The sequence below is a fragment of the Salvelinus sp. IW2-2015 genome, linkage group LG18 (assembly GCF_002910315.2).
Source record: "Salvelinus sp. IW2-2015 linkage group LG18, ASM291031v2, whole genome shotgun sequence".
NCBI lineage: Eukaryota > Metazoa > Chordata > Actinopteri > Salmoniformes > Salmonidae > Salvelinus > Salvelinus sp. IW2-2015.
In genome coordinates this window covers 56,757,467-56,771,664 of record NC_036858.1, presented here as the reverse complement: position 1 = coordinate 56,771,664, position 14,198 = coordinate 56,757,467, and the positions used below count along the sequence as shown (strand labels likewise).

The 14,198-nt window shown below is 41.4% G+C and overlaps 1 pseudogene; it reads left to right on the top strand.

Moving 5' to 3' along the window:
* Positions 1 to 14,198, top strand: part of LOC111977964 (RNA binding protein fox-1 homolog 3-like) — a 736,610-nt pseudogene that overhangs the window by 505,263 nt on the left and 217,149 nt on the right.

Genomic DNA, 14,198 nt, shown 5'->3' with positions numbered 1-14,198 from the left:
ATACAAAGACGGCTATGTAGCTAGCTAAGAAGAAATTGCTAAGATTAGACAAATCAAACCGTTGTACTATAATGAAATGTAATGAAATGTAATGAAAAGTTATACTACCTGCGGACCAAAGTGCGAATGCGACCGCTCGCTCCAACCCGGAAGTATCACCAGAACTTGAAAACGTCAATAAAACAGAAAAATGAAATAATAATTATCCAACAAAACCATTTTCTGATAGTGATTTATTGATATAAGTGGCCCATGGTGGTGTTAATATATTGATTTGTCACCACAGATGGTTTGTCTACTCTTGTGGCTAGATGGAGTAGCTAGTACTACAAAAGCTCTATCTAGTGGTCGCGTCCGGGACCACAGTAGTCGACAACTGTAGCGTTGTAGCTAACCCTAACCCTAACCATTTTCCTAACCTTAACCTCATTCTCTTAACATTGTATGTTAATTCACCCTAACTGCTGCGTTAGTTCTCCTAACCTGCCACGTTAATTATCGTAACCTGCTATGTAAACAAACCATTGGTGGAGTCAAATCATCAGTATTACCACACCGGCAGCCAATCACATCACCCCTGACACTCACTTGGAGCTAGGGCTGTTAAGGTGACCGTATTACCGCCACACCGGCGATCACGAGTCATGAAGACAGTCAAATTCCATGTGACCATTTAGTCACGGTAATTAGGCTTCTCCAAGCTCTGATGCTGCTGATGGTCATTAGTAGCCTACCAAACTTGCTAACTGCCTGATACACCGCACTTTATTGTCCCTCTAGTCACTCTGACACCAATGCAATGTCATCTAAAATCTAATCAAACCTCATGAGCTGATGTTGCGCAACCTTTCTATAGGCTTTGCAATTGCGTGAGAAAACAGAGTGATGACCTCTATTAAAAAGAGGAGGCCCCCATCAGCTTTCGATAGGCTAGGCTTACTATATTTATTTCTCCTCTTTCCTAATATTAAGCATATTGCTTCTCTTTACAACAGAAGTATAGCCTACTTGTCTGGCATGAAAATGAACCTCGGGAAATGCGTCATCCATTCGCTATTTAAGTGCATAGATGAATTGTATTTGTTGATGCATGGTAGTGGTCCCTTCTAAATCAAAACAGATTTCACAAATACTATTTTGTATATGTAAAGACAAGGTTAAATAAAGAATACTCTGATGGGTGACAATATTAGCCTATAACTTGTGATTTATATACTATCGCTTTTGAATGATGCCCAGCGTAAGGCAAGAAACAATGAATACCTTTTTTTGTCCCATATCTCATGTAGCCTAGCCCATAGGCCTGTATGTTTTGATAAGGTGGCCAAATAATTTCTTAAAATTAAGCACATTAATCCGCTTTACAATGGGTGTAGAGCCTAAATGGCATACATACGCAGCACGTGAGTTTCAAGTTTGAGTAAGATAATTTTCACCATAAAAATGCACCTTTATGATGAAAGCATTACATGCATAATCACATTTGATAATGGTGTTTTCCCACTAATGAAACATTCATGCTTATAGCCTACTGCTGTGTGTGCATTGCTGCACTTATACATAAAATGGCTTATACTTTTCCATGAAATTTCACCAGAGAAGAAGGCAAACGTTTTATGTGCCCCCAATCGATTGTGTTTTTTTGTTTGTTTATTTGAGTTGTTTGTAACTTGTTTTTTGAATTATTTTGTACATAATGTTGCCGCTACCATCTCTTATGACTGGCAGAATCCTTTTTTCCCCTATAATGAGTCTGACAAGCCCGACGCGAACGATATACTGCTTTCTCTGGAACAGGCCCAGATCCCTGTGATTTGCGTGAAGAGGAGGGGGAGAAAAAGGGGCTGGAGGGCGGGCTGCCTTCTGAGAATTCGTAGGCGATCGAATAAACCCCCACTTCCTTCCAATCTGCAAGCAAACCTGCAATCTTTGGACAATAAAATAGATGACCTACGCGGAAGATTAAACTACCAACGGGACATTCAAAACTGTAATATCTTATGCTTCACGGAGTCGTGGCTGAACGATGACACTATGAACATACAGCTGGCTGGTCGGCAGGATAGAACAGCGGCGTCTGGTAAAAGAAGGGACGGCGGACTATCTATTTTTATAAATAACAGCTGGTGCACGATATCTAAGTCTCGATCTATTGCTCCCCTGAGGTAGAGTATCTCATGATAAGCTGTAGACCACACGATCTACCTAGAGAGTTTTCATCTGTATTTTTCATAGCTGTTTTACATACCACCACAGTCAGAGGCTGGCACTAAGACAGCATTGAATGAGCTGTATTCCACCATAAGCAAACAAGAAGACACTCACCCAGAGGCGGCAATCCTAGTAGACGGGGGGACTTTAACGCAGGGAAACTTAAATCTGTTTTACCAAATTTCTATCAGCATGTGCAACCTTAAGAAAAAACCTCTGGACCACCTTTACTCCACACACAGAGACGCATACAAAGCTCTCCCTCGCCCTCCATTTGGCAAATCTGACCATAATTCTATCCTCTTGATTCCTGCTTACAAGCAAAAATTAAAGCAGGAAGCACCAGTGACTAGATCAATAAAAAAAGTGGTCAGATGAAGCAGATACTAAGCTACAGGACTGTTTTTCTAGCACAGACTAGAATATGTTACGTGATTCCTCCAATGGCATTGAGGAGTACACCACATCAGTCACTGGCTTCATCAATAAGTGCATCGATGGCGTCATCCCCATAGTGACTGTACGTACATACCCCATCTAGAAGCCATGGATTACAGGCAACATCCGCACTGAGCTAAAGGCTAGAGCTGCCGCTTTTAAGGAACGGGACTCTAACCCGGAAGCTTATAAGAAATCCCGCTATGCCCTCCGACAAGCCATCAACAGGAAAAGCGTCAATACAGGACTAGGATCAAATCATACTACACCGGCTCTGACGCTCATCGGATGTGGCAGAGCTTGAAAACCATTACAGACTACAAATGGAAGCACAGCCGAGAGCTGCCCAGTGACACGAGCCTACCAGACGAGCTAAACTACTTATATAATCGCTTTGAGGCAAATAACACTGAAACATGCATGAGAGCACCAGCTGTTCTGGACGACTGTGTGATCACTCTCTCCGCAGCCGATGTGAGTAAGACCTTTAAACAAGGCCGCAGGGCCAGATGGATTACCAGGACGTGTACTTCGAGCATGCGCTGACCAACTGGCAAGTGTCTTCACTGACCTTTTCAACCTCTCCCTGTCTGAGTCTAAAATACCAACACATTTAAGCAGTCCACCATAGTGCCTGTGCCCAAAAACATTAAGGTAACCTGCCGAAATGACTACCGACACGTAGCACTCATTTCTGTAACCATGAAGTGCTTTGAAAGGCTGGTAAGGGCGCACATCAACACCATTATCCCTGAAACCCTAGACCCACTCCAATTTGCATAACGCCCCAACAGATCCACAGATGATGCAATCTCTATTGCACTCCACACTACCCGTTCCCACCTGGACAAAAGGAACACCTATGTGAGAATGCTATTCATTGACTACAGCTCAGCGTTCAATACCATAGTGCCCTCAAAGCTCATCAATAAGCTAAGGACCCTGGGACTAAACACCTCCCTCTGCAACTGGATCCTGGATTTCCTGACGGGCCGCCCCCAGGTGGTAAGGGTAGGTAACAACACATCCGCCACGCTGATCCTCAACACAGGGGTCACTCAAGGATGCGTGCTCAGTCTTCCCTGTTGACTCATGACTGCACGGCCAGGCACGACTCCAACACCATCATTAAGTTTGCAGACAACACAACAATGGTAGGCCTTATCACCGACAACGACGAGACAGCCTATAGGGAGGAGATCAGAGACCTGGCCGGGTGGTGCTAGGACAACACCTCTCCCTCAACGTGATAAAGACAAAGGAGATGATTGTGGACTACAGGAAAAAGAGGACCGAGCACGCCCCCATTCCCATCGACGGGGCTGCAGTGGAGCAGGTTGAGAGCTTCAAGTTCCTTGGTGTCCACATCACCAGCAAACTAACATGATCCAAGCACACCAAGACAGTCGTGAAGAGAGAACGACAAAGCCTTTTCCCCATTAGGAAACTAAAAAGATTTGGCATGGGTCCTCAGATCCTCAAAAGGTTATACAGCTGCACCATCGAGAGCATCCTGACTGGTTGCGTCACTGCTTGGTATGGCAACTGCTCGGCCTCCGATCACAAGGCACTACAGGAGGGTAGTGCGAATGGCCCAGTACATCACTGGGGCCAAGTTTCCTGACATCCAGGACCTCTATACCAGGCGGTGTCAGAGGAAGGCCCTAAAAATTGTCAAAGACCCCAGCCACCCTAGTCATAGACTGGTCTCTCTGCTACCACACGGCAAGTGGTACCGGAGCACCAAGTCTAGGTCCAAGAGGCTTCTAAACAGCTTTTACCGCCAAGCCATAAGACTCCTGAACACCTAATCAAATGGCTACCCAGACTATTTGCTTTGCTCCCCCCCCTTCTTTTACACCGCTGCTGCTCTCTGTTGTTATCATCTATGCATAGTCACTATAATAACTCTACCTACATGTACATATTACCTCAACTAACCTGTGCCCCCCTGTATATAGTCTCGCTATTGTTATTTTTCTGCTGCTCTTTAATTACTTGTTATTTTTATTTCTTATTCTTATTTTTTTTAAATGCATTGTTGGTTAGGGGCTCGTATGTAAGCATTTCACTGTAAGGTCTACCTACACCTGTTGTAATCGGCACATGTGACTTATACAATTTGATTTGAATATAATGTGAAGAAATAGTTATAATTTATCAACAATTTAAGCTAAACAGTCTGATCTGTTGCGTCAGACTCATTGTCTAAAATAGTTTTTGGTATGCTAGTGGTTGTATTCATTTGGGATCTAGCACATCCCACAACTGTCCCAGACCATGTTTGGAATATTTATTTCTCACACAGAATAGAATAGATCAACGTTTGTACTATGGGGGATAGTAGATTGACATAGGCTAGTGCTTTTGCTGTTTTTTAGGCCTACTCATCTTGTTGGCTGACATAGTAAATGTGTTCTTCCAATATATTCAATAACCACCTCGGAATTTAATTAGGACGTGTGCAGTTGCATCCCCAATGTGTCTATCTTCACTTGTAGCCTGTAAGAAAGACCAGATCAGGTGACAGAGAGCCATGTGAGTGAGATGTGCTTCGGAGCATGCAGCACACAGGGAGAAAGGAATTCAGCCACTGGCAGCAAATGGCATGGATATTTATAGGGGGCTTTACAGCTGCACAAAGGGGATCCCGTTGGGTAATTCAAGGCATTATCAAGTGTTTGTCAAATTGTGAATGAGAGACTGAGGAAGTGTGTACAGCCTGCATAAAAAAAACTAAGCAGGGCTCACTCCTTTCATGCAACTTTTTTCAAATCATTATTAGAGTCGCATCATGCAGCCTTAGAATGTATTAAAAATCAAAACATATAGCCTAACATTTGTACCACAACTGAAGTTACATAAATAACTCTAAATTAAGCACATAGGAGTACCTGTTTCTTTGTTAACAGCTGAACACAGAATAGCCGCATGTGCGCACTCCCTCAAATGGTTTGGAGAAAATTGCCATTCTAATGTTTTCAGCTTTGTTTAATTGTATTCTTCATACTATCAAATATTGCCAAGGAATTCTCAGCGAATCTTGTCTGCTAAATAAACTAGTGTAGCCCACAGCCATATGTCATAGCCAGATCAGGACCTAACATAAGGACAACTCAGAGTTTAAGCCATTTTATGTATAATTGCAGCAATGCGCACACGGCAGTAGGCTATAAGCAACAAGTGAAATGATTACTGAACAAGTTTCTTTTTAATTGGACACAGTTCCATTATGCAATTATATTGACAATATCTCACACACCTCCCCACTCCCTCATCATCCTCTCCACTCCCTCATCCTCCCTACTCCCTCTCCAAACAGGATGTTGCTAGAATACAAAAGTTGTCCTCTTTCTTCGGCAAAGAAAGATGTCTAGTTCCAATTATGATGTTGGCAAGTTATAGTATGTTCAATACTTTGTGTGTGTGTGTGTGTGTGTGTGTGTGTGGTTTCTGAAAGTACAGAATAAAGAGGAATTATTAGCAAATAAAATAAAATACCAGGATATAGCATTAAAACAATATTACAATGAAGTACAACAGTAACTGATGGACTCCACAAGGACTCCACATGGGGCAGGGCAGAGCAAAGCTAATCAGGCCAAATTAATACACAGGCCAGTGCAATGGTCATGATAATGCCAGGACAGCTTCAAAGGATACAACACAAGCTAATACTTATTTGATGCCATTAGCATTTGCATTGTTTTGCATAATTAATAGAAACATGTAACTACATAAGCACAATTGAGTATAATAATAGAGTAATTATTAGTAAGGCAAACAACAATGAAGGCAATGCGGGAGCCAGCTGGAAAATGTGTCAGGGGAGAACATTTCGGGGAGGTTCTGTTCTGACTGGAGATGCACAAATGTCTGCATACTTAACCTGAAGAAACACTGGGAGAGTGCTTGGGCTCTCATCGAAGAGAGAAGTTTGTCCAGCTCATCTAGCTTATCCTCACCTCATCTAGCATATCATGCCTTAAACATACATCGTCCGCTACAGTGAAATGGGCAACTTCTATGTGAATTAATGAGGAGGCTGAGAACATCTAATTTCAAACTGTTCTTAGAAAATCATGTCAAATTGAAACATAGCCTCTAGACAATTAGCAGGCAGCGTGTCTTGGTTTGAGGGCAGCACTGTTTAACTGTCCTGTTGCATAACAATCACATTTTAGAATAGTGAGCTAATTCTGACATCACGTGCATGAGAAAACTCACACTGGGGGTACTGTTAGAGATATTTAGAACTCGAGCATGAAAAAGTGAATAAAAACCCAATAGATGGCTAAATTAACCCATCTTTGGGTTGGGGGTGTAGCTTTCAGATAGATATTTTTGGCCACCCATGAGAGTAAACTTCATTCCTGTTCATTGTAGGTTTGTACATTGAACATTTATAGTTAACCACATTACAGACTTTAATATCATTATTTAAGCTTTGTTAAAGCTACAAAAGTGTAAGTGCTCAACCTTAAAATATGTTGACAAAACAACTGAACAGATAAACTGGAATGACAATTACTCTCACAGGTGGCCAAAAATAACTATCTGAAAGCCATATCCCCAATAAGCGATGTCTCCAATCTTCTGTTCTGACCCAGTGGTTCATAGCTCAATTTCCCAGAATCAACACCCCAACCTGGCTTGTTTTAAGTTTACATACCAAACAACCCAGCATTTTCTGGTATACAGACACAAATCCCCTGGATCCCTCTCTTATGCAATGAGACAACAGTACAGTCCTCTTTCATTTTATTTTTGAGCTGTGTAAAACATTACACTTTTTGTTTTTGGCCAATGTGTGAATGATGTGCGTGTGTGTGTGCCTGTGTTTATGCTTGCTTTTATTCCCTGTGTGCGTGAAAATACAGTTTGTCTCTCCATCTTTTTCTTCCTGTGTGTTTCTCTCTCCCTGACTTATCCAATAACTCAGTCCATTTCTGTCTGTCTGTCTGTCTGTCTGTCTTGTCTGTCTGTCTGTCTGTCTTCTGTCTGTCTGTGTCTGTCTGTCTGTCTGTCTGTCTGTCTGTCTGGTCTGTCTGTCTGTCTGTCTGTCTGTCTTGTCCTGTCTGTCTGTCGTCTGTCTGTCTGTCTCTGTCTGTCTGTCTGTCTGTCGTCTGTCTGTCTGTTCTGTCTGTCTGTCTGTCTCTCTCTCTCTCTCTCTCTCTCTCACTGTCTCTTATCTTTTTACATTATTTTCTTTAATATATTGTATGACATCACATTTGATGTATTTCTGCATTTGAACCAAGACATTTACCTATCATGTATTTCTATCTCCATAGAAACCAAACCAGGAACTGGCTTGTGTAAGCAGCAGGGAACCATTGCTCTTTTTGGCAACGTGGTGTACAGCGGCCTGCTCAACGAGCACATCTGGCATTTCGGGGTACCCATCGTCACCAGACTGGTGAGTTTTTGGGAGTCCTTCCTTCCTCTCTGTCTGTCGTCACTTATTGTGCTGTGATTGGTCTCTGCTCCATCGTGGATGGTTGTTCTGTGCCACTGCTATGTTTAAAAAAAATGCATTCTTGAACATGTCAGACACACTGTAAACCCCAAGGCATTTTTAGCTCAAATACTTCTAGTAAAGTGAACTCAAAGTCAAGTCCTCACACTGATCTAATCCTGGAAGTAATTATGAATGCAGGTTGCGGGTGACTACAAGTTCCAACTGTTGGAAATCCTAACTCTGGCTAGATTCCAAATATAATTACACATCACTTTGCAAGCCAGCAGAATGTGACTTGCAGTTAGGGTTGCAAAATTCTGATACGTTTTCCAGAAATCCCAGAAATCCTTTTTTTTTTTACCAGAAAATTACTGGAATACTGAAACCCTACGTTCAGGTCTGATGTAGCCTGTAAACCATGAGTTTCAGGACATTGCATTAGAGTAAAGCTAGGCCTCAAAATAAGGCCTCATGACATATGTATTGTTGGTGTTTCTTTTATTTTGGCAGTTAATTGTATGTGCTTGTGATAAAACCTAATCCATAGTTATTTTTTTACTATTGACACTGTGGCTACATTATGCTCTCTAGTGTTTGATAATTTTTTTTATAATAGTTGCAAAGGAAAATGCCTCTCGGGCCCCCTACAGGCTTGGGTGCAAAGGCTTCAGCACCTGAAAAGGCGTCCTCATGCTTCCCCTATTATGATGACATTTTGTGAAGTTTTGGTCTTCGGCAAGAGTTTTTTCGGCTGTTCATGTACACATGTTTTTTTCTCAAGGCAAGCCGAAGTTCTACACCCCTTCGTCATTCATTGGTCAACAGTAAGGATTCTTTGTTGTCATTCATCGATAGACGATTCATCGATAGAAGATCTCCTCTGCAAAAATGTCAAAATGAATGACAGATTTCTGAAATTATCGTAGATTTATTCTGACTACTTTGAGGAAGTGTATACTGGCTACGGCAGTCTCAAGATGCCGTACAAAGTCACAGTGACTCTATTGGTTTGAGTAATGACTACAAAATCAGTAGCTGTACTCCGATATATTGAGGCCAGGCACCACACCCTAATAGGGATACATTTTTTAAATCATATCACAATCCACTTTTACCATTTGAATGTAGACCCGAATACAATAATTTTTTGTAGTAATTTTTATAACATATATTTTATTAAAATATGCAAATGAGGCAATACCTCACTAAATGTGCATTTGCATACCATGCAAAGTAATTTTTCTGGACACTGGATGAAGTCAGCCTAAATACACTGCATGATCATCTCATTCCAAAATCATGGACATTAATATGGAGTTGGTCACCCTTTGCTGCTATAATAGCCTCCACTCTTCTGGGAAGGCTTTCTACTAGATGTTGGAACATTGCTGCGGGGACTTGCAGCAATGAGCATTAGTGAGGTCGGGCACTGATGTTGGGCGATTAGATCTGTCTCGCAGTCGGCATTCCAATCATGCCAAAGGTGTTTAACTTCTCACGAGTCACAACCCTGATCCGGTAGCACCCCCCCCCCCCCCCCCCCCCACTGAGTAGCATAGCTAGCATAGCGTCACAAGTAACTTGTAGCGCATCTAAATATCATTAAATCACAAGTCCAAGACACCAGAGGAAAGATACAGGTCTTGTGAAATAAAGCCACCATTTCAGATTTTTAAAAATTGTTTTACAGGGAAGACACAATATGTAAATCTATTAGCTAACCACGTTAGCAAAGGACACGATTTTTTTACTCCCAATAGTTTTTTCCTGCGTCAGTAGCTATCACTAATTCGACTAAATAAAAATATATATAGCCACTAACCAAGAAACAACTTCATAAGATGACAGTCTGATAACATATTTATGGTATAGCATAGMTTTTTTTTGGAAGAATGTGCATTTTTCAGGTATAAATCACAGTTCTACATTGCAGCTGCAATCTGAAATAGTGCTGACCCAGCCAGAACAATTACAGAGACCAACGTCATATAACGAATTACTCATCTTAAAACATTTCAGAAAAATACACAGCGTACAGATATTGAAAGCCCAACATCTGGTGAATCCAAACAATATTTCAGATTTATTAAATGTTTTATAACGAAAACAAAATGTAGCGCTAAATTAGCATAGCTATACCAGGCAGATTCGGCTAGGCGCCCACGGCCAGTTCACATGCACAACAGATATGATATAACATCGTAAATTGGGTCTTACTATGGCTGATCTTTCATCAGAATGTTGATCAAAGTGTCCTTTGTCAAGATGAGTCGTTGGTTCCGTTCAGAATTGTTCCTTTCCCACTCCATTTAGCACAGGTACTGGTCGAGTGGCACGGATCTCTCAAACGTAAATAAAATCAGACAACGGAACACCACAAAACTCCCGAAAAAATTCAAATAATCTGATTAAACTATTTGAAAAAACATACATTACGATGATATGGTCACATGTATCAAACAAAATTCGACACGGAGATAGTTTTCATCCATAACGCCAGCAAAACAGTACACAATCGCAGCTCCAACTCGTGCGAATCAGAAAACCGGAAGTTGTCGGTCACGCCAAAGAAATAGGTCTTATTTCACGTCAGTACCAGATAAACAAAGAATTTCTCCTCTGACGTCCTCTTGACACCCAGAGGAAGGCGAATGAAGTGTGTTTCTGGTCATKGGGGTCATGACCATATATAGGCAGAGCGTTGAAGCGAGCATAGACTTCTTGCATTCTACTTCTTGGTCAGGGAAAGTGCTGTCAAATGACTTGTGTATCACTCAGAGACAAAATTGAAACGGTTTTAGAAACTAGAGATTGTTTTCTTTCCAATGGTATTATTTATATGCATATAGTAAGAGCAATAATTGAATAAGAGGCAGTTTAATCTGTAGAGCAAATTATGCTAATGGAAAAATAGCACCCCCTGTATTCTCAAGAAGTTAATGGGGTTGAGCTCAGGGCTCTGTGCAGGCCAGTCAAGTTCTTCCAAACCGAACCATGACAAATCATTTCTGAATGGACCTCGCTTTGTGCATGGGGGCATTAAGATTTCCCTTCACTGGAACTGAAGGGATAGCCCGAACCATGAAAAACAGACCCAGACCATTATTCCTCCTCCACCAAACTTTACAGTTTGCACTATGCATTGGGGCAGTTAGCATTTTCCTGGCACCCGCCAAATCCAGATTCATCCGTCGGGCTGCCAGTTTCCACTGATCCAGAGTCCAATTGCGATTAGCTTTACAGCACTCCAGCCGACGCTTGGCATTGCGCATGGTGATCTTAGGCTTGTGTGCGGCTGCTCAGCCATGGAAACCCATTTAATGAAGCTCCTGATTAACAGTTATTGTGCTGACGTTGCTTCCAGAGGCAGTTTGGAACTCTGTAATGAGTGTTACAACCTAGGAGAGATGATTTTTACGCACTATGCTCTTCAGCACTCTGTGGTCCCGTTGTGTGACCTACCACTTTGAACCTGAGCCATTGTTGCTCCTAGAGGTATCCACTTCACAATAACAGCACTTACAGTTGACCGGGGCAGCTCTAGGAGGGCAGAAATTTGACAAACTGACTTGTTGGAAAGGTGTTATCCTATGACGGTGCCACGTTGAAAGTCACTGAGCTCTTCAGTAAGGCCATTCCAATGCCAATGTAAGGCCATTCTTCTGTAAGGCCCTTCTACTGCTAATCTCTATGGAGATTGCATGGCTGTGTGCTCAATTTTATACACCTATCAGCAACGTGTGTGGCTGAAATAGCCGAATACACTAATTTGAGGTGTGTCCACATACTTTTGTATATATAGTGTATTTGTGTTTCATTTTATTAAGACACTCCAGGACCGGGCTTCTCCAGAGCAGATTGTGGATAATCTGTAAAATACTATAGACATTTTTGGCACATTTTTCATTTTTTTTAATCCAGGATAAAACATTTACAACATATTAGCATTCCCTCTGGGCAAGTCTGGATAATATATTCAAGGATAACCACATGCAATTTGGTAAATGCAGATGCTTCTGAAGCTGATAAAATTGTGTTGGCGTGTGGGAAGAGTCTGACTTTCGGGAAATGGCAGTTAGAATTAGACTACAAAATGACAAACGCCTATTTCGATCCAATCACCATCTCTTCAAAGTATGTTACTAAATGTAGTCCAGTTTGCAACATTCTCTATGAAATGAGCTTTGAAACTATGTGTAATGCAATGTGTTGAGCTTTAAAATGATTGATCTATGTCCATGAATGTGGTTCAAATAAAAATTTTGGGGTCTAAAAAACTAATATTAATAGACCAAAATACCAAATTGGGAGGTGCGAGAAAAATATTCAGCCTGTGGTGCCTGTCCTTAAAGTTTCCTCAAATGTTTGAGTAATGACAGCACATAGCGGTCTATAGTGCCGTGTGTAATAGCAATTGTTTAAGTTGTATTAATATAATTGTCTGTTATAGTGATGCTATACATGCAAATAAAAGGGAATTTGTTTGCTGAATATTGAAGTAGAGGAATTGTTTAAAAATCTCAAATTGGGAAAAATAAATTCAACTGAAAGTTGCTGATAATAATATACATGATGATTGATTATGAAAGTGTGTGAGTAATATAAGAAACATTACATTTTGATTGATTGCTCATCCTTTAAAGGCTACATAACATTTTCAGATGCTATAGACAGTTATGAATCTATTTAGATGGCTTTGATTGAGGCTAGTTTGGTGATATGCTAATTTGCTTTCATGTTATTTTCTGATGTAAGTTGGTTTGACTTTTATACTTTTATTCAATCCAATATATTTCCTCAGAGTTCTGAATATTTAATTGTGAATATTTATATAGCAGCTGATATCATAAAAAATGTTACGAGCTTGGTCCATATTTTATTGATAGAGACATTTGATGGCGCACACTCACACACAAACACATACAGACACACACAGACTCTGACATACACTCTGACAGACTCAGGCACACACACATGCGCCAACACACACACACACGTTAAATGATTCAGTGCATGCTACAGCTGTCAAAGCCCAGGGTTGGAGAGACGGGGTAGAAATGAAATAGATGTCAAACTGAACAGCTGTCCGTGGCATAGCTCTCCTTTTAATATTGCAGGGTGTTTGTATATCATGGAGGAATATGACACTGGGCCCAACTCTGCTGGGGCAGTATTCATACTATAACATGTTTGTTTGTGTGTGTGTGTGTTCTTGTGTGGGCATGTACACGTTTGCACGTCTGCAAGTGGATTGTTCATACACCAAGAAGACGTGTAAGAGGACATATTACCTGTAAAATAACCCTGAAGACTTGCCTTGATTGACCATTCCCGCTACAATAGGGAATAGAGTCAATGATTAATCAGAGGCAGTTGTTCTGAACCAATGACTAGTCTCTTCTTTTAGAGGATTAAGTAATTAATAAGTTAATTGAGGTAATTGAAAACGACTGGAGAATCCTCTCCTCCATTCTACTGCAGAGAGATCTCCTCTCTCCTCGCATTCTACTGCAGAGAGGAGGAGAGAGAGAAGAGAGAGAGAGAGAGAGAGAGGAGAAGAGAGAGAGAGAGAGAGAGAGAGAGAGAGAGAGAGAGAGAGAGAGAGAGAGACGAGAGGAGAAGAGAGAAGAGAGAGAGAGAGAGAGAGAGAGAGAGAAGAGAGAGAGGGAGAGAGAGAGAGAGAGAAGAAGAGAGAGAGAGAGAGAGAGAGAGAGAGAGAGAAGAGAGAAAGAGAGAGAGAGAGAGAAGAGAGGAGAGAGAGAGAGAGAGAGAAGAGAGAGAGAGAAGAGAGATGATGAGAGAGAGAGAGAGAGAGAAGAGAGAGAGAAAAGAGAGAGAGAGAGAGAGAGAGAGAGTGACCATGGCCGGTCAGTTCTTCGTAAGCCTCTCTCTTTTGCTCTTCACGACCATTAGTCAGACAGCCTTACATGAAATATTACTCTGCACCCAAAACCCCTGAAACTCAACGTCAAATCAGAGTAGAGGGCTGGAGAGAGAAAAGAAGAACAGATGACAGACGTGCCAAATGCACTACAAGCAATGAGTATGTGTGTGTGTATTCATTGTGTGTGTGTTGTTCAACTACCTT